Below are 20,455 nucleotides of genomic sequence, written 5' to 3' on the forward strand. Positions count from 1 at the left end.
CTATTAAAAATCACAAATGAGGCAAAAACACAGCAAGCATGCACTGAACACAATGGGAATTTCCTGATGACTTCATCCGTCCATTTAGGGTTGTGGATCAAGTCCATAGAAATTTGAAACACATCACAATGCTTTTCCTATTAATGAAGTGTATAGACCAGCTCCAGGTGTCTTATTTCAATGAGTTACTGTTTTTACTCTGTCAATTCTGATATGCAAGTATAGCAGAGTGACAGGAAACCTGGGAATCCATACCTTTTGACTTCCTGTCTTTGTGAAACCTTCTTTACAGTCCTTTTATATTGATACGGTAGTTTCTTTAATTCTCAGATCCACCTCGCATGGCAAACATAATTATTATACTATCTGTACAAAGGAGGCAACAGAAACTCAAAACAATGAAAGATTTGGCCCAGTTCACACAGGTGGTGGTGGTGGTGGTTTAGTCACTTAGTGTGACTCTCTGTGACCCTATGAACTACATATAGCCTTCCAGGCTCCTCTGTCTATGGGATTTCCCAGGCAAGAATCCTGGAGTGGGTTGCCATTTCCTCCTCCAGGGGAACTTTTGACTGAGGGTCTGAATCCGTGCGTCCTGCATTGCAGGCTGATTCTTTGCTGATTGAGCCACCAGGGAAGTTCCATTCACAAAAATACTGAAGGGCAACGCTTGAAAGACAAACATTTTTAGGATCTCAGAAAGCAGCCTTATTTCTACTCTGCCTTTTCTGCTTTGATCAAGATCAGGAGATATAATAGACAACCATGAATCTCTCATTTTAAGTAACCAAGGGGAATTTTCTTCATTTTCTTATTTCCTTCCTTTTATAACTGTACTTTAAAATTCAGGAATAAGATTAGCTTTTAGTCACAAATATTAAGAATCACAATAAGACCTTTAAAAAATTGTTATTCATTCTGATAGGAATATAGATGTGGTGCCATGGAGGCTGATTCACACATAAGTTTAGGGCATATCCATCATTGATCAATAAGAATTCATTGTGTTCCTTTTGTATGCTCTAGACTGCTCCAGGTGCTATGGGAGATAAAAAAGCAATATTCAATTGAGAAAATATAGAGTTAGCATCTATTTTATTCTTTGCATTACCCAGAAGAAAGAGCAGAGGTTTAGGAAGCAAAAAGAATTTCACCAGAAGTCTATATAGATGTAAAAGACCTAGAGCTATTATTTGAAAATGTTTTAATTTTCATATAAATTTCAAGTAAATTTTAATTTCATATAAATTTCCGCAATTGACATATATGAAGCAATTCAAGGAATTGAATTTGATAAAAAAAATAAAATACCATGGCAATCCTAGGGTTTAATAAGCTATGTTCATTCAAATTCATAAAGAATATTAGTAACAACAATTTGAGACATTTAATCAACCTTAATTTCAAGGTGGAAAACCGGTTGATATTCATATTCATGAATTTATAAGTGTAGTTTTTAAGAGCATCATAAAATCTGTATATCAAGTCATGAGATGAACTTAGGTAATTGCAGTAGACAAAATGCACTGAAGTCATTTCTTGGTGGAAAACTAAATAAAATATAGTATCTCCAACATTTTGCAAACATGTGTATATGCTCAGTTCCTCAGTCGTGTCTGGCTCTGTGATACCATGGACTGGAGGCCGCCAGGATCTTCTGTCCATGGAATTTTCCAGGCAAGGGCACTGGAGCAGTTGCCATTTCCTAGTCCAGGGCATCTTCCAGACCCAGGGATTGAAGCTGCATTTCTTGCATCTCCTGCATTGGTAGGTGGATTCTTTACCACTGTACTGCCTATATGGTTTATTTTGTAGAGTTTAAGACAGTAAAATGTCATACCTACCTAATTACTGACCTACCAGTCCACCATGGCACATGCTTCACGATGTTTTCCAAGAGTGGTAATGAATTTAGGCCAATAACAGTTGTTTAGCTTGCTCACACACATGCACAAACTAGAATATTTGTATCCAGCTTGGCTGGGGTATTAAGGTGGAAAAAGGAGCAGCAGGAAAGTAAAACTATGGTCATGAAACAAAATAAAACAACTGTGTCAAAAAAGAAACAAAGCTCATGGACTCAAGCTGGCATTCTTTTTCTCTCTGCTAAATAACCACATTCTAGTAGCACATATTTTTTATTATAATCTGTGTTTAAATAATGATGATTTTTCTTTGCAGAGTCATCATCAGCATCAACTTTTTTGAGAAATCACAGCTTCTCTCCATTAAGCATTAAACATTAAAAAAGAAACTTAAAATTAATGAACTATCTTGGGTATATTCAAAAGCGTAAACTGTGTGGGCGGCAAGCCTGACAATATTGGTTATAGCGAGACTAGTATTGGATACTCTGTCCTCCACTGTAGAACATAACAACTGTGATTCATGACATCAGAATCCACTTCCTTAAATTTTCCATGTGCCTTAGTTCCTTTTAACCTCATCCATTCACTTTGCTGATGTTTGCCATCATTAAATATATATTTACACAAACTTACTATCACCACAGAAAAATACCATTTCTTGTGCTAGAAAAAATGAAAATAATTAATGAGCGTCACCATTCAGACATAAAAGCAATTGACCCTGATATATGTATGTCTTATCTTATTCAAGAGGGGGTAAAATTTTCATATTTAAATTCTAAAGTTTTTAGGTGCCAGGTCAGATCCTTTCAATAGGTTTTTGTTTTTGTTCTTATCTCTGTGATGTTGCTCAGGAAAAAAACAGAAATGTATCTGTAACAGAAAGCTTATTGTGGAAAGATTTCCTGGGCAGTTCTCTAAAAGAAGTTTAAGAAAAATTTCTGCAGGACCCCTCAACTTGTAAATTCTAAGCTTTTAAAAAGTGGCTGGGTCTGCAGTTTGTGCCTATATCTAGAACTGAGAGCTGCTGCAAGGCATTATTTTTCTCCTCAGATAAATGATACAAATGGCCGCTAAGTTATGGTTTCCACTTGTAAAAGAACCCTGGGATAATTGTGAGTGATCGTCCATTTGATAGTATTATAACAACAGACTTCGTAGAGTAATAAAATTATTGTGGCTTTAGCATCATTCAGATCCAAATATCAACCCAGCTCTGTCCTTTAAGAGCTATGTGATTTTAACACTTTTGAGGCTCAATGTTCTCGTCTTAGAATAACAAAAATTACCTGTTCAGTTTTTGTGAGAGTCGAGCAACACAAATGAGAACCATCACATTCTATCATTCAAGGGGCCAACTTGTATACAATATACAAAATAATACTGCCCTTTTTTATTGTGTAATATGGTAAGCTTGAGTAACATGTGCAAAGCGTGTGCCTCACAGTTACATACAAAGTAGATACTCAATATTCATATTATTCAGTACCACTGCAATAACAAAAACAGTGTGGACTTGACATCCTTTGCCTATCAAAATGCTTGTTTATTGAGCACAACAACAATATCTTATGCCTGTTTGGGATTTCACATGCCTAGGACAATGCCTGGCTCACAGATATAGCTCAATTTCAATATGTTGAAGACATGAAGATAACATTAATCTTGTATGATTGGTAGATCAGGAGCCTTTTGAAAAGCGTTATCCTTCAATCAGAATACCCAATGAGTTTACGCATAAGGACAGTATAATCTAGGACACAGCTCTTTTGTTCCCTAAATTGAAATACGCATTTGTGAATTTTTATTATGAGGACATATGCATTCATGGTATACACATAGCCTTCTCAGACTTAAAGTAATGCTAGTGTATGTGTGGGTGTGTGTTCTGAATTTAAAAAGAGAGTGGATGTTTGCCAAATATATGATGCTGGCATTAAAGTATAGACAGATTTAAAGAATTGTGGGCAAACATTCAAAGCGGGAAATGAAATTTAATTTATGAAGTTAACAATTCACTGATTTTTCTGTTCGTGTGGCATCTCTATCAAAGATGTTCTCTGGAACTGTCTATAAGATACACTCTGCTACCAGCCCTCTCTGAAGACGACGCTCTTCACTAGAGTTCTGATTTTTGCATAAATCTTAACTCTTAAATTCACATCTTTGTTTCCATCAACATTTTAAATATGAAGAAGAGGTTGGCTTTTACAGATCTGTCATGCACATTGTCAGGAAGCCTTTGAGCATGATGAGGAAATTGAGTTTAAGAGAAATAAAGTGGTTTCTCCCAATGTTACACAATAGCAGGGGTAGCTCCTGGGGAAAGAAATGGCAACCCACTCCTGTATTCTTGTCTGAAAGATTCCACAGGCGAGGAGTCTGGTGGGCTACAGTGCATGGGGTCATAAAGAGTCAGACGCAACTGCCCACAGTGCAGCACAGCACAGCAGGGGCGACTGGTACTACCTGCACAGGTCTCTCCCTCATTCAGATTTGCCCCCTGACTTCCCTGTTCTCAATGATGCACTGCTGCTGCTGCTGCTGCTGCTGAGTCACGTCAGTCGTGTCCGACTCTGTGCGACCCCAGAGACGGCAGCCCACCGATCCCTGCGATTCTCCAGGCAAGAACAGTGGAGTGGGTTGCCATTTCCTTCTCCAATGCATGAAAGTGAAAAGTGAAAGTGAAGTCGCTCAGTCGTGTCCGACTCCCAGCGACCCCATGGACTGCAGCCTACCAGGCTCCTCCGCCCGTGGGATTTGCCAGGCAAGAGTACTGGAGTGGGTTGCCATTGCCTTCTCCAAATGATGCACTAAACCCATAATTAGCAACTACTTGTCTTCAGTAGGTATATTCCTCCTATATATATATATATGGCTTTTATTAGACCAATGTACATATTATATATCAGCACTATCAAAATGGTATCAGTGTAAACTGGTCTTTCACCTATTTCTGCCCCTGTGTCTTCCATGACCCATGTCCAGATAAAAACTGTGACTAGCTCCATCAGCTTTAGGGTATATTTCTGTGTCACAGTATTTTAACTCCTTCACAGAAGTTTAGCATTCTTCAAGTTACCAGTTCATTCGCTAGCACAACAGAAAGAGAAGAGCATGGCGGCAGGTATTCACTTTGTCCAAGTCACACTGGTCAGTTGCAGTCACAGAAACTCAGAATCAGAATAAAAACTAAAGGTTATGGATTACAACTTTAACAGGTTCTGAGATCTTACTGACCTGAGTCCCAATTCAAGCTTCATCATGCTTAAGCAGCTAAATTGTACAGGTAAATTTAAGTCTCAATTTCTCCCTCTATGAAATTAAGACAATAATAGTTCTCAACTCATAGTGATATTGAAAGGATTAATAACTCATAAGGTTATGTAAAGGAGCCTTCCCTTTCTTTCACTTCATGTTCAGTTTAAATGTCAGCTCCTCTGAAAGTTTCCCATAATTACCTTGTTTAAATTGGGCTTTCTGCTATTCTTTTTAACCTATCATCCTGTTTATCTTCTTTATAATATAATCTATGATAAATGATTTTGTTCATCTGCTCATTAGTTTACCCTCTTTTTGCCCCACAAATCCATAAGCTTTGTGGAGTCTGGGTCTGTATCTTCAAAATTGAGCACAGTCCTAGATAATGCTTCCCATAAAACAAATATTAACAAATGAATAGTGTGTACTGATCAATTAATGTGTGTTTATAATTACTACAATATAGAAATCTGCACATTTCATGTAAATGTTATCCTTTTATGTTATGGAAATTCATCCATTTCAAACAACTTGAGATTTAATTTTTACATGTTTGAAAGACATAAAAACCTAGACAAAATTATCATAGAACTGGAAAGTTTTATTACGAAAAAAGAACCACATTCCTAGAAACAGTATATAACCCTTTAGTACTTAAAATATATCCCAAACAACCTTACTAAGGGCTTATCCATCACTGCTCAATGACCTCTAGTAACAGGAAGGATATGATCTTATGATACAGTCCTCTCCATGTTTAGATTGCTCAGATTATTAGAAAAACTTTCTTTATGTTGAATAGAACTCAACATTCTGAAAGCAAGCGTTCACTGGGACCACGTCAATCCCTAAGAATGCACAGCACACTTCTAATTTCATATTAGCCCCTTATCAAAATAAAGACACCTTTCAAATACTCTTTGATTTTTCTCTTTTCCAGGTTAATTAAATCCACTTCAGTTGAGTTTAATCACACATCCATATTTGTATTCATCTTCTTAGGACAGGTTCAGCAGATATGGTCAAACATTCAGAATCATAACTTGGTGAAGATATTAAAGGAAAACATTTTATTTGTATAATTATTTCTAAGCTCACAAAGCATTTTCACATTCGTAGGTGACAGCAGATTGGTTTTGAACTCCTTTATGCATTGGTTTATGGAGACTCAGAAACAGTTCTGGGCTAAGTATAAAGTGTTTTCTACTATTTTTGTAGTAAGAAAGGCATACAATTATCTCCTCCATGCTAATAGGGTACACTGCATTTAGATTTTTCCAAATCCATGAGTAGATAGTTTCCTGTTTACTTCTAACATTCATTCATTTATCTCAGACAAGCCCACACATACATAGGAGACTTAGACATTTGTGGTAGGCAGAATAATGGACCTCTCCCAAAATGTCCACATCCTAATTTGTTAGATTATATAACAAATAATTCTTTTGTACATATAATTTGTTAAAAACTTTGAAATGAGGCGATTATTCTAGATTATCTAGGTAGGCCCAATCTAATAAAAAATGAGAAAAAGTGAAAGTGTTAGTTGCTCAGTCAAGTCCAACTCTGCAATTCCATGCACGGTATCTTGCCAGGCTCCTCTGTCCATGGAATTCTCCAGGTAAGAATACTAGTTTGGGTAGCCATTCCCTTCTCCAGGGGATCTTCTTGACCCAGGGATGGAACCTGGGTCTCCTGCATCATAGGCAGATTATTCACCATCTGAGCCACCAGGAATCAAATCAAATGAGTCCTTAAAAGTGGAAGAGAATGTGTATACATAGCTTTCACTTTGTTGTACAGCAGAAACTAAGACAGCATTAAAAAGCAATTACACTCTGATAAAAAGTAAATCAAGTAATAAATTCTTTTTTAAAAGTGGAAGAGAAGGGCAGAAGAATGGATTGGAGAGATTCAAATGTGAGAAGGAATTGACCTGCCAACACTGGCTTTGAAGATAGAGCATGTGACAAGGCATGTGAATGGCTTCAAGAAGTGCAAATGACCCTCAGCTGACAGGCAGCAAGGACAGGAATTTCAGTCCTACAACTGCAAGGAACTAAACTTTGTTAGCAAAGAAATGGATCCTCCCCTAGAAGCTTCAGGTAGGAACGCAACCCTCCTGACACATTGATTTTAGCCCAGTGAGACCTGTGGTCAGACTTCTGCCATAAAGAATTGCATGGTTTTAACATGACTATTTTAAGCCACTAAACCTGGACTGGAATGCGTAAATTTAACTCAGATGACTAATTATGTCTACTACTGTGGGCAGGAATCCCTCAGAAGAAACGGAGTAGCCATCATGGTCAACAAAAGAGTGCGAAATGCAGTACTTGGATGCAATCTCAAAAATGACTTTCCAAGGCAAACCATTGAATTCCACAGTAAATCCAAGTCTATGCCCCAACCAGTAACACTGAAGAAGCTGAAGTTGAACAGTTCTATGAAGACCAATAAGACCTTTTAGAACTAACACCCAAAAAAGATGTCCTTTTCATTATAGGGGACTGGAATGCAAAAGTAGGAAGTCAAGAAACACCTGGAGTTACAGGCAAAAATGGCCCTGGAATGTGAAATGAAGCAAGGCAAAGACTAATAGAGTTTTGCTAAGAAAATGCACTGATCATAGCAAACACCCTCTTCCAACAACACAGGAGAAGACTCTACACATGGACATCACCAGATGGTCAACACCAAAATCAGACTGATTATATTCTTTGCAGCCAAAGATGGAGAAGCTCTAACAGTCAACAAAAACAAGACCAGGAGCTGACTGTGGCTCAGATCATGGACTCCTTATTACCAAATTCATACTGAAATTGAAGAAAGTAGGGAAAATCGCTAGACCATTCAGGTATGACCTACATCAAATCCCTTATGATTATACAGTGGAAGTGAGAAACAGATTTAAGGGCCTAGATCTTATAGACAGAGTGCCTGATGAACGATGGAATGAGGTTTGTGACATTGTACAGGAGAGAGGGATGAAGATCATCCCCATGGAAAAGAAATGCAGAAAAAGCAAAATGGCTGGCTGGGGAGGCCTTACAAATAGCTGTGAAAAGAAGAGAGGTGAAAAGCAAAGGAGAAAAGGAAAGATATAAGCATCTGAATGCAGAGTTCCAGAGAATAGCAAGAAGAGATAAGAAAGCCTTCCTCAGTGATCAGTGCAAAGAAATAGAGGAAAACAACAGAATGGGAAAGACTAGAGATCTCTTCAAGAAAATTAGAGATACCAAGGGAACATTTCATGCAAAGATGGGCTCAATAAAGGACAGAAAAGGTATGGACCTAACAGAAGCAGAAGATATTAAGAAGAGGTGGCAAGAATACACAGAAGGATTGTACAAAAAAGATCTTCACGACCCAGATAATCCCAATGGTGTGATCACTCATCTAGAGCCAGACACCCTGGATTGTGAAGTCATGTGGGCCTTAGAAAGCATCACTACAAACAAAGCTAGTGGAGGTGATGGAATTCCAGTGGAGCTATTTCAAATCCTGAAAGATGATGCTGTGAAAGTGCTGCACTCAATATGCCAGCAAATTAGGAAAACTCAGCAGTGGCCACAGGACTGGAAAAGGTCAATTTTCATTCCAGTCCCAAAGAAAGGCAATGCTAAATGCTCAAACTATTACACAATTGCACTCTTCTCACACACTAGTAAAGTAATGCTCAAAATTCTCCAAGCCAGGCTTCAGCAATACGTGAACTGTGAACTTCCAGATGTTCAAGCTGGTTTTAGAAAAGGCAGAGGAACCAGAGATCAAATTGCCCACATCCAGTGGATCTTGGAAAAAGCAAAAGAGTTCCAGAAAAACATCATTTCTGTTTTATTGACTATGCCAAAGCCTTTCACTGTGTGGATCACAATAAACTGTGGAAAATTCTGAAAGAGACGTGAATACCAGACCACCTGACCTGCCTCTTGAGAAACCTATATGCAGGTCAGGAAGCAACAGTTAGAACTGGATATGGAACAACAGGCTGGTTCCAAATAGGAAAAGGAGTACATTAAGGCTGTATATTGTCACCCTGCTTATTCAACTTCTATGCAGAGTACATCATGAGAAACGCTGGACTGGAAGAAACACAAGCTGGAATCAAGATTGCCCGGAGAAATATCAATAACCTCAGATATGCAGATGACACCACCCTTATGGCCGAAAGTGAAGAGGAACTCAAAGCCTCTTGATGAAAGTGAAAGAGGAGAGTGAAAAAGTTGGCTTAAAGCTCAACATTCAGAAAACAAAGATCATGGCATCCAGTCCCATCACTTCATGGGAAATAGATGGGAAAACAGTGAATACAGTGTCAGACTTTATTTTTGGGGGGTCCAAAAATTACTGCAGATGGTGACTGCAGTCATCATCTGAAATTAAAAGAGGCTTACTCCTTGGAAGAAAAGTTATGATCAACCGAGACAGCATATTCAAAAGCAGAGACATTACTTTGCCAACAAAGATCTGTCTAGTCAAGGCTATGGTTTTTCCAGTGGTCATGTATGGATGTGAGAGTTGGACTGTGAAGAAGGTTGAGCACTGAAGAATTGATGCTTTTGAACTGTGGTGTTGGAGAAGACTCTTGAGAGTCCCTTGGACTGCAAGGAGATCCAACCAGTCCTTTCGGAAGGAGATCAGCCCTGGGATTTCTTTGGGAGGAATGATGCTAAAGCTGAAACTCCAGTACTTTGGCCACCTCATGCGAAGAGTTGACTCATTGGAAAAGACTCTGATGCTGGGAGGGATTGGGGGCAGGAGGAGAAGGGGACAACAGAGGATGAGATGGCTAGATGGTATCACTGACTCTATGGATATGAGTCTGGGTGAACTCCTGGAGTTGGTGATGGAAAGGGAGGCCTGGCGTACTGCAATTCATGGGGTCGCAAATAGTCGGACATGACTGACAGACTGAACTGAACTGAACTGAAACTGGTATTAACTTGTTACATCAGCAACGGAAAACTAATGAAATCTGGCTCTTTGTAAATTAGTACCAATGTTCTGACAGATTCAACAAGAATTGGATTTTTGGAATTGTCTGATCTGTGCTATTTATGTGGACATTCTAAAGCCCACTTTTTCATGCTTCCTAAAGACAAATGGCACAACTTCTTATTGAGCAAAACAAATCCAAAGTTTGAGAATACTCTAAATATCAGTAACTTTGCTTCTGAGTTTGTATACTTCAAAGCAATTTTATTTAATTCAACACTTAAGAATGATAAATTAACCTCTTCTGTTCCTCTATCCCCCTCATGTCTTTCTTCTCTTTCCCCTTTCTTTTCTCTTTACACCCAACACCACATTATATATGTTTTCAAATTTTTGGAGTAGAGATTTAAATTATCATTTTAAGTCAAGTGTGATGTGTTCTTTAATGAGAATATATTTGTTCCACAGAAAATGACTGACTTTTCTCCTTGCTAGTCCACATGTTGAATAAGCTATTTCTTCAGCCACAACTATTATCTTTATAGAGGTGTGTGATCATTCTTTACAAGTCCTTTGAAGATATCTGGAACAGAGGAAGAATAAAGTTGCTATTGGTTACAGAACTCCTAAACTCAACGTTGCCTTAGGATAGTTCCTGGCAGTTTATTAATTCTCTTGTCAAGATTATTTTAAATATATTTCTGGTACACAATGTAATTCATCAACAAAAGTCTACTCTAAAGGCAGAATCCTGCTCCCAGCTTGTTTTCTGTCTCTGCTTCTTAAAAAGTCCTCCAGTTTATTAATAATTGTATACTCTTCTTTGGAAAATTGGTCATCACTCATAGCTTTCATGGCATAGGGAACCAAGAGAAAAAGTCATATAAATTTTACAATTCAATGCAAAGGTATAGATATATCAGAGCCTGTATTGGATGGAATGGGTGAAGTGAACTCTACAAATCTGAAATGGCATGCATCTTCTATCACTATTAAGAAAACATTGTAATATTCATGTAATTAAACAGATATTTATTGAGTACCTACTTATTTCTATGCATTGAGCAAAAAGAGACAGTGATCCAAATGAAAAAAAAAATGGTATTGCCATCTTGGAGATGACAGTTTGGCATTCTTCTCAAAAATAAAGTATTGATGTGTATCAGCATGTGTCATTAGGTTTATCCACTCAGTATTTCTAGTTTTTCTTTCAGGAATATTTCTTTCAGGATTGCACATTCCTACCCCTTTAAAGACAACTGTAGTCATGTATATTGCTTTGTCCATTAACACATGAGGAGAAGTCAAAGTCACTTTTAGGGGGAGGATTTAATAGCCATTATACAATATTCACGTTCCTCTTTGCCCCTGTCAGCAAATATGGAAGCATGGCCAGCAGTCCTAAATAAGACCGACACAGAACAGAGCTGATCTCCAATGTGGAGTAAATATACGTACATACTCAGTCACTCAGTTATGTCCAACTCTGCGACCCCAGGCAGTGCAGACCATTAGGCTCCACACTCCATGAAATCTTCCAGGCAAGATACTGGAATGAGTTTCTATTTCCTACTCCAGGGGATCTTCCCACCCCAGGGATCAAACCCACGTCTCTTATGTCTCTTGCATTCTCAGATGGATTCTTTACTATGCCACCTGGGAAGATATATATACATATATGTAAATAAATGAATATAGATTATATAGATTTATAATTGTATATAATATATTAATATATAATACATATTTATAATTATATATTTATATATAATATATGTGATTATATATAATATATATTATGTATATAAAACAAAGATATATATACATATATATATATATAAAACAAAGGCATATATATGTCTTTGATATTTGAAGCCACTTATATGTGAGAATTGTTTTTATTGAAACTAGTCTATTTAAACTCATAAAGACATTGATATCTAAAAGAAGAATGCTATCATATCAAGATGTAAAATGTGTGACCTTGGCTTAATGGACAAAAATAGTGGAAAATTGTTAAAGGAGACAAAAAAGATGGTAACTTCTCTTATGTAACGGCAAAGCATTTGATGAAGATCTCATCTCTTGTAAGTTGGCAATTATTTCATAGAACTAATGAACTTGTATCTTTAGGGAAAAGTTAGAATATAGAACATAATTGTCTGTGTTGTCTATGTTTAGCAAATCACTAAGAAAAAAGATGAGCTCAGAAAATAATCAACCCACTTAAAATTAGTAAGAGAATAAAGACAGCCCACAAATTCAAGGACTTTACAGCTTCAAATATGAAACAAGGAAAACAAGAAGATCTTTGGGGTCAAGTTCATTAAAACTCAGGCTGTAATAGGATCAATCAACAGTAAGACCAGCACATCTATTGTTAAAAGCCCTAAAGTGACTAAGGTGGTCTTAGAGTAAGAATTCAGCTGCCTAGTAATTCATTTCAATTAGACACTCAGGCTATGAAATTAGAGACATGGGGTGTTGTTCTCCAACTGAAACCTAATAAGCTCCAACTGAAACCTAATAAGTGCCCACAATTCAGCCTAGAGAAAGAATTGGAGAAGGGAACCAAAGACATGTAGCAAAAGCTAAGAAATACACCTTAAAAAGTACCACTAGAGTAGATAACAGCACAGAGTCTACCAGATGAGTAAGGAGCGAACTAAGTTTTCCAGACCAAGACTTGAAATTTTAAAAAGAGCCTACGGGTAGAATGTAGGTTGAAAAAACCTGCTCATTTCTCCTAGGAGAGCATATTTTCCAAGGTACATTTCTAATGCAACCAAGAATGATAATGGAAAAAGTAGAATATTCCAAAAGGACAAACCAAAAGAATGTAAACTGGAAATTCATGAACAGAGGAACCCCTCCAATGGAGTGGAATTATACCTAATCAAAGAACATATCCAGTCTTCCAGAAGTGTTTATTCCAGTTGGTGTTTGATCACTATCTATAAGCTGTGAAAGGGCATGTGATCTGCCCTTTGAATCATAGGTCTCCAGGGTCATAGCCATACTGGTGAAGAGACTACAAGGCTTCTTTTACGGTCTAAGACTCTGCATTCAACACATTAACTGGATGCCTGTTCTGGGTTGTCTATTTTAGGGAATGAATGTTGTTCTGCAAGGAAATAAGAGTCTGTATTAGTTAGGTTTCTCCAGAGAGACAGAACCAACCAGATATGTGTTTGTGTGTTTGTTTATTATCCTCTTGGACCATGTAAATTTTACCATTCTCCATATTCACCTTGGTACTCTGTCTGAGGATTGCCCTGCCTATTAGAAGTTGAACTAATGCCTTTGAATATCATTAGATATCATCTTCTATCCATTCAAACAAGTTCTCTTTTAAATGAAGAAACTGTTGTCAGGAATATTGGCAATTCCAGTCCAAAGACAGACCACAGACATCATTTTTCTCCTGTTCAGAACAGGTTAACCTTTGTTCCATTGAGACTTTCAGCTGGTTGAATGAGGCCTACCCACATTATGCAAAATAATCTGTTTTACTCCAAGTCTACTCATTTAAATGTTACTCTTGACCAAAAGTCACCTTTAGAGAAACAACCGGAATAATATCTGACCAAGTATCTAGATATTGTGGCTCAGTTAAGTTGACACATAGCATTAACTATCACAGTTATTTGAGTATTTGGTAATGAGAGGGAGGTGCCTCTCACAATATTTAGATTTTTCTCCCCTCCTGTATACCATCTTCATATTTCTTTCTCAGACTTGGTTCTTCCTGCCATCCTCTTTTACTTATATCAATAAGTACCCTTGTCACTAACTTGAGTTCACCCAATTTCATCTTCCCATCCTTAAACTTCCGTGAAGTTTCATGACATGTATGAAATTCAGTGACTTGCTTTGACTAGTGAAATAAGACCAGATATATTACATGAGCTTCGTTCCTTCATCTTGGTAACCACAAATGATCCAGAGAGGATTTGCTACCTCACCAGGTTCCTGGAGAGAAAACAGTCAGGAGCAGAGCCTTTGGCTAAAAAGCAATTATTACATGATTTATGCAACAAAGAACCATTGTTGCTTTTAAAGCATGAGATGGTTGGGTTATTTGTTCCACACCATTTTGTAGCCCATTATGCATTACAATGATACATAACAGAAGAAACATTCTCTTAGAGTATAGCATTTGGGTTTGGACAAACTGATGTTGAATTTTGAGACTATGCCTTTCAAGCTGTGTGACTCTTGTCAAAGTTATTCAGATTCTCTAATCATTGATTTTTATCATCTATAAATCAGAGATAATTATGCATTTCTTGAACTTTTAATTTGTGACAGGTATTACTCAAAAACTGGGGAAATGAATACGGATAAAGTGGATTCTGAAATAAAACTTGCATATCTCTTGACCAAAAGAATGTAAATATAAGTGAATTCTTAGTCCACCACTTCAAATGCTGTAGATAGTCAATGTATCTTTCTGATTTCTTTTGAGTTCTTACTTTAATGTAGAAAGATCTCAACCTTTACAGGTAACAGTGCTGATACCACCTGCTAACAGGTGGCTTAAAAAAGAAGTGAAAGCCTAAGTTGTTTTTCCTTTAATCAACATAGATGCCAAGAACCAGTCAGACTGGAGTTTCACTAAATTGCATGTTTTCTTTGGTATTCAGTATAAATGCCAAATTCATCACAAGTCTCCAGGAGAAGTGATTACTTTCCAGCGGGCAGTGATGATTACTGGGGAGAATGCCTTTCCTCCTTCTTCCTTATTAGCCCCATGTTCTACAGTATGTTGTCTCCTCTTGGTTTGTTCTCAGAAAACATGATCCAGATGAGGACATAGGTGCACAATTAATAAACGAAAAAATAGATAACAAATTATAAAAATCCTAATGGTTATTAAGGATGAATAAAGAAAATCAAAATAATAACTGAAGAGCATTGTTGTATACCACTGAATGTTTATGCTGCCCCAAATTCATTTGTTGAAACCTAATCCCCAATGTGATGGTATGTGGAGGTGGACCTTGAGAGGTGCTTAAATCATGAGGTTGGAGCCCTCATGATGGGATAAGTACCCTTATTAGAGACCCTAGGGAGCTTTCTCTCACTTTCTGCCATGTGAAGACACAGAGAGAAGGCTATCTTTGGACCAATAAGTGGGGGCTCACCAGACACCTAATCTGTCAGCCTCTTGGTCTTTGATTTACAGCCTCCAGAATAATGAGAAATAAATATTTGCCGTTTAAACCACCCACTATAGAAGCCCAAATGGATGAAGATAGCATCCTTCAGACTGGTAGTATTATTAAAATAACAAATATTGTTGAAAATACTCCATCGCTTTCCTAAATTGTTAATGTTTTTAGACATAGCAAGGATGCAAAACACTCAAATTATGTGTGATTGCTACTCCAATCTATTTTTTGGGGGAATTGATTGTACTAAAATAGTGAAGGCTATCAATTAAAAAGTTATGAGCAGGGAGAAATCCCTTGATTGTTCAGCAGTTAGGACTCTGTGCTTCCACTGCAGCAGTACAGGTTTGATCCCTGGTCAGGGAACTAAGATCCTGTATGCTGCACTGTGCAGCAAAAAAGAAAAAAAGAAGTTATGAGCATGTTTATTCTGGCACTTTTCGGACAATAAAACTTTGGATATAACACACAATTAACACTAGAGGAGTAGCTAAAAGAAATCCAAGACCAAAAAAGATGTCCTTTTCATTATAGGGGACTGGAATGCAAAAGTAGAAAATCAAGAAACACCTGGAGTAACAGGCAAATTTGGCCTTGGAATACAGAATGAAGCAGGGCAAAGGCTAACAGAATTCTGCCAAGAGAACGCACGGGTCATAGCAAACACCCTCTTCCAACAACACAAGAGAAGACTCTACACATGGACATTACCAGATGGTCAACATGGAAATCAAATTGATTATATTCTTTGCAGCCAAAGATGGAGAAGCTCTATACAGTCAGCAGAAACAAGACCAGGAGCTGACTGTGGCTCAGATCATGAACCCCTTGTTGCCAAATTCAGACTGAAATTGAAGAAAGTAGGGAAAACCACTAGACGGTTCAGGTATGACCTAAATCAAATCCCTTATGACTATACAGTGGAAGTGAGAATAGATTTAAGGGACTAGATCTTATAGACAGAGTGCCTGATGAAAGATGGACGGACGTTTGTGACATTGTACAGGAGACCAGGAGCAAGACCATCCCCAAGAAAGAGAAATGCCAAAAAGCAAAATGGCTGTCTGAAGAGGCCTCACAAATAGCTGTGAAAAGAAGGGAAGTGAAGCGAAAAGCAAAGGACAAAAGGAAATATATACCCATCTGAATACAGAGTTCCAAAGAATAGCAAGTAGTGATATGAAAGCCTTCCTCAGCGATCAATGCAAAGAAATAGAGGAAACAATAGAATGGGAAAGATTAGAGATCTCTTCAAGAAAATTAGAGATACTAAGGGAACATTTCATGTAAAGATGGACTCGATAAAGGACAGAAATGGTATGGACCTACCAGAAGCAGAAGATATTAAAAACAGGTGGCAAGAATACACAGAAGAATTATACAAAAATGGTCTTCACGACCCAGATAATCATGCTGGTGTGATCACTCACCTAGAGCCAGACACCCTGGAATGTGAAGTCAAGTGGGCCTTAGGAAGAATCACTATGAGGAAAGCTAGTGGAGGTGATGGAATTCCAGTGGAGCTCTTTCAAATCCTGAAAGACGATGCTGCGAAAGTGCTGCACTCAATATGCCAGCAAATTTGGAAAACTCAGCAGTGGCCACAGGACTGGAAAAGGTCGATTTTCATTCCAATCCCAAAGAAAGGCAATGCCAAAGAATGCTCAAACTATTACACAATTGCACTCTTCTCACACACTAGTAAAGTAATGCTCAAAATTCTCCAAGCCAGGCTTCAGCAATATGTGAACCGTGAACTTCCAGATGTTCAAGCTGGTTTTAGAAAAGGCAGAGGAACCAGAGATCAAATTGCCAACATCCACTGGATCATCAAAAAAGCAAGAGAGTCCCTAAAAAACATCTATTTCTGCTTTATTGACTATGCCAAAGCCTTTGACTGTGTGGATCACAATAAACTGTGGACAATTCTGAAAGAGACGTGAATACCAGACCACCTGACCTGCCTCTTGAGAAACCTGTATGCAAGTCAGGACACAACAGTTAGAACTGGACATGGAACAACAGACTGATTCCAAATAGGAAAAGGAAATGGCAACCCACTCCAGTGTTCTTGCCTGGAGAATCCCAGGGGACAGGGAAGCCTGGTGGACTGCTGTCTCTTGGGTCACGCAGAATCGGATACGACTGAAGCGACTTAGCAGCAGCAGCAAGGCTGTATATTGTCACCCTGCTTATTTAACTTCTATGCAGAGTACCTCATGAGAAATGCTGGACTGGAAAAAGCAGATTGCTGGGAGAAATATCAATAACCACAGATATGCAGATGGAAGAACTAAAAGGCCTCTTGATGAAACTGAAAGAGGAGAGAGAAGAAGTTGGCTTAAAGCTCAACATTCAGAAAACTAAGATCATGGCATTCGGTCCCATCAATTCATGGCAAATAGATGGGGAAACAGGGGAAGCAGTGGCTGACTTTATTTTTCTTGGCTCCAAAACCACTGCAGATGGTGACTGCAGCCATGAAATTAAAAGACGCTTACTCCTTGAAAGGAAAGTTATGACCAATCTAGACAGCATATTAAAAAGCAGAGACATTACTTTGTCAACAAAGTCCGTCTAGTCAAAGCTATGGTTTTTCCAGTGGTCATGTATTTTTGTGAGAGTTGGACTATAAAGAAAGCTGAGCACTGAAGAATTGATGATTTGAACAGTGGTGTTGGAAAAGGCTATTGAGAATCCCTAGGACAGCAAGGAGATCCAACCAGTCCATCTTAAAGGAGATCAGTCCTGGGTTTTGATTGGAAGGACTGATGCTGAAGCTGAAACTCCAATACTTTGGCCACCTGATACGAAGAGCTGACTCATTTCAAAAGCCCCTGATGCTGGGAAAGACTGAGGGCAGGGTATAAGGGAACGACAGAGGATGAGATGGTTGGATGGCATCACCGACTCAATGGACATGGGTTTGGGAGGACACTGAGAATTGGTGATGGACAGGGAAGCCTGACGTGCTGCAGTTCATGGGGTTGCAAGGAGTCGGACACAACTGAGCTACTGAACTGAACTGATTAGCTAAATAAATCAAGATAGATGCCTGCAAAGAAATACCACACAAACTATAATACAAAAGTATACACATACCTACTAAATATATTTATAAATACACAATTGTAATATGTGTATAGAAATACTATTTGCATGCATCTGTGGATCCATGATAATGAAGGTTACGTTCAGCAAGGAAATAGCATGAGTCTTCATGATCTTAAGGATGTCCTGTGTACTCTGATATTCTTTAAATGAGTATGCATTGCTATTTTACACATAAAAAAATAAAATAAATAAAATTAGTAAAAGACATAAGCAAATTTTGGTAAAAATAAAACCTAGCTTGTAGTTGTATTACAATAGGCCCTGACCATGGGAATATATCACCAAACATCTAGACCCTATCAAAGTAAGAAAATATGTATCTGCTGATGGCTGATCCATTTGTGTCACCAGTAATACCCATAAATGATTTTTTAAGTTGCCAAGAAAGATCTCTTGAGTCCACAGTGACATGCCAGATTCTTCCAAGAGTAGCAAGAATGCAAAATATACGTGTCAATTCTGAACTGCTGAATTAAAAATGAAAGAATTCCAGCCCTTTTCTCTTTGAAATGACTCATTAGATGGATGGTTTTCCTAACATGTTATTAAAATTTCTTCAAGCAGTCAAAAATGGATTAATAGCAAAGGGTATATTGATTAAAATGTAATTTCTATTATTATAAGTAAATGATGTCCTTGCCTGCAAGTGGGAAGTACTCAGAGGCTTCTTTGTCCTTTGACATATTATTGTTCACTTTAGTGTTCTACATAGAACTTGACTTCTGCTCAATTATTGGGAGGACAGGTATCTCTATCAGGCTACTATCTAATTATTTTTAAACAGATGATGTTATCTCATAGGGAGGAAAAACTCTTCATTCATTTTTAACACTTTTTCCTAAGGAATCAATGTAAACATTTTTCTTTTCATAAACTGATTCAAAGTACACTTGACTTTAAATATTATCTAAAAGTTTAAAAAGGAATTGTAGAACAAATATTTTCTTAAAAACACTGTAACTCAAGCAATTAAATTAATTTCTTTTTATTTCACTAAATTTTATGGCATTTTTTAGTAGCAATTTTCTTAGTTTAAAACATAAAGGACTTCCAGACAGCATGTAAGTGAGAAGGTATAATCTTTATTTCAGAATTCATTGTCCAAAGACAGTATGGAGAAAGTATGAAGATTTCTTTAAAAACTAAGAATAAAACTACCATATGACCCACCAATCCCACTGCTGGTTATTTAACCATGAGAAAACTAATTCAAAAGGACACAAGTACCCCAACGTTCACTGCAGCGTTATTTATAATAGCCAGGACATAGAAGCGACCTAGACATCCATTGACAGACGGATGCATAAAGAAGTTGTGGTACATGTATACTAAAAAGGACCAAATGTGAATCATTTCAACTGAGGTGGATGAACCTAGAACTTGTTACAGAGAATGACATCAGAAAGAGAAAAACAAATATCGTATATTAATGCATATATATGAAATCTAGAAAAATGGCACTGATGAACCTATTTATAGGGCAGGAATAGAGATTCTGAGAAAATGGACTTGTGGACCCAGTGAGGGAAGGAGAGGTAGATTGCGAAAGTAGCATCAACATGTATACACTATGTAAAATAGATAGCTAATACAAAGCTGCTCTGTGACACAGGGAACCCAGCCTCGAGCTCGGTGACTACACTGAGGGGTGGAAGGGGGGCTCAAGAGGAAGGGGGTGTATGTGTGTGTGTGTGTGTGTGTGTGTGTATATATATATATATATATATATAGTTGTGGCTGATTCACATTGTTGTACAGCAGAGCAAAACTCTGTAAAACAACTATCCTTCACTTAAAAAAATGATGCAAAAGGAATTGACTGTTATTCATACACACACAATATCAACAATGTTTGATAATCTGATTTCAGAAATTAAAATATTAAGATATCGTGGGCTATTGTACATATCACATAAAAGAAAAACATGCTGAAAATCATCCTATTTTATACTTAAAATGTGTTTTAGTGTTAGAAAATTTTGAAAAAATGTTCATCTTAAAACTAATGAAATTTGCTAGTCCCTTGTATGGAAAGAGGTACATATCAAAGAATTCCATTATAACTATGTATACACATGTGCACATAACATACAATAAATA

This window comes from Budorcas taxicolor, chromosome 15, assembly GCF_023091745.1.
Source record: "Budorcas taxicolor isolate Tak-1 chromosome 15, Takin1.1, whole genome shotgun sequence".
NCBI classification, from domain to species: Eukaryota; Metazoa; Chordata; class Mammalia; order Artiodactyla; family Bovidae; genus Budorcas; species Budorcas taxicolor.